Source organism: Malania oleifera, chromosome 2 (assembly GCF_029873635.1).
Source record: "Malania oleifera isolate guangnan ecotype guangnan chromosome 2, ASM2987363v1, whole genome shotgun sequence".
Classification (NCBI taxonomy): Eukaryota; Viridiplantae; Streptophyta; class Magnoliopsida; order Santalales; family Ximeniaceae; genus Malania; species Malania oleifera.
The window spans coordinates 20,444,642-20,446,932 of record NC_080418.1 but is presented as its reverse complement, the minus strand read 5'-3'; positions in this window follow the sequence as shown (position 1 = coordinate 20,446,932).

The window sequence follows — 2,291 nt, the reverse complement described above, 5'->3', positions numbered from 1 at the left end:
TGTAGTAATTTAGTTAGTAAGTAGTCTTTTGGTTTTGGGAGAATTTTTATTTTGTATATGTAATCTCCCAGAACTTTGAGTGTAACCACGGTATTGCTCCGCCATAAGTGAGGGTAAGTAATAAAATAAGTAGACTGTTTGTTTTCAAAGGATGATGAATTGTAGGAATAGCAAATTTCGAGGACGAAATTTTATAAGGAGCGGAGAATGTAGTGACCTGAAGAATTGTGGTATTTAAATAATGAAAGAAAGAGAACAAGGAATTGTATTTGGAGTTTTTAAACAGGGTCGCGTCAACGAACACAAGGAATTCGTCGACGAGCACACATGAGGGGCTTGTTGACGGGGACATGTGTCTCGTCGACGAAAAGATACCGAGAGGTTGTATTCAGCTCTAAATTTCGTCGACAAGTGATAGGTGTTCGTCGACGAACTTCCTTCGTGGCCTCGTCGACAAAGCCTAGTGTATAAATAGATCTAAACTCGAATTTCAACACAGATTATTCAACAAAAAATATAATTTCTCTCTCCTCTTCAGTTCCCCTTCCTTCTTTCTAGGTTTCTAGGTCTGTTCTTCACCGAATGGACGATTTGAAGTCGCCATGACACTCCCGGGGAAGTTTTCTTCAAATCTGCTGGAGTGGATCGTTGGTGGGGCTAGGTTGGATTCCATCCCAAGTTTAGGGTAAGACTTTTTATTCAGTGTTTGACTTTCCTACAGTTATAGAAAATGTAAAAGTCAAGAAAATACTAAAATTTTGTTTTGGGAGATGTTGTTTTTAGGGTGTTGAACGAGGAACCCTACGGGTGCAGGATTGGTTTATTTTGGGGGCTTTTTTAGGAATCATGTAAGGGGATAAACTAAGTCAGTTGCTTTTCATAGAAATATATGTATAATTTTACAACATTTAATTTCAGGAAAATAAGTATATTGTAGTATTATGTTTGGAAAATACTACTGTAAATAATGATATGATTTAAATGTGAATAATACTTAATTTGTGTGGCATGGGTAAAATTTACCAGGGAATATTACGTTTACAACAAATATGGTTCACTATTTTAGAAGAATGGCAAAATGATGCAGAGGTTTTTATATAATATGTCGGCATATGGGCCAAGACTTCTATATGATATGTCGGCGTACGGGCCGAGAATTTTATTTGATATGTAATACGGTGTATGGACCGTGAATGATAAAATACGAAATGCCGGCATAAGGGCCGAAGATTTTCATGTTATATTATGAAAATGATATGATGATATTAACTTTACAAATATTATTGTGAAATAACCATGTATCATTATTTGGAAATATGCTATATGATATCAAGACCTGGTTGGTTTGGTTTAGGCTTTTACGAGTATGGTACCATAGCTATATGATCACGATTATGATATGTTAGTGCTACCGCTAGCCGTACGGGGCAGTGGGAGAATGACAGTCGATGTGGTTTATTGTAGTGTTGGCGCCCCTGGTGTACGGACCAGTAGAGGTAGACCCATCGTACTTACAGACTTTTGCTTTTGATTCGGTAGTGGTCGGCCAACCATTGTCGGGTCCCACCTTCGGGTCGCACAACCCAGTCACGTGGGGGTAAGACATGACACCAGTAAGCTAACCATCCAGGATATTTTCTATTATTATTATATGAGATGAAATATGTTTATGGAAATTCAGTATGTTTTATCATGTTATGATTATATATGTTTTCTCAGATATGATACAGACTGTTTTACCAAGTATGTTTATGTACTGTATATGTATAACACAAGAATACACATGTTGCCACACACTGGTATTAGTTTATCTTCCCTTACTGGGAGGTGTCTCACCCCAAATTATATAAATGTTTCAGGAGCCCCAGATAGAAGAGCAGATAAAGCTCCGCAGCACTAGAGTACGATAGTCCTACCTTACGTGAGGGGTAAGTATTTTGTTGGAGTTAGACGGATTTTTGGGTAGCAACCCTAGGACTCTTTTTGGATATTCTCAAGATGTGTATATTTATATGACGGTTGTAGTAAACTCTAGTATTGTATTGAATGATATTTTGATTTCTATATGATATCACGTTTCCTTCTGTTTAGGTAATAGTAATAAATTTCAGGTTACCCCTGGTATCTTGGGTCCAGGTGGATTATGGTTTACCAGGATGTTATTATGTGGAAAAAAAAAATTTATGATAAATAAGCAGGATGTTACACTAATAATGTAACAAACACATTATTATAACTATTTTTCACGATATAGAATCTTTTTTTTAAAAAAACATGATACAAAATAACCC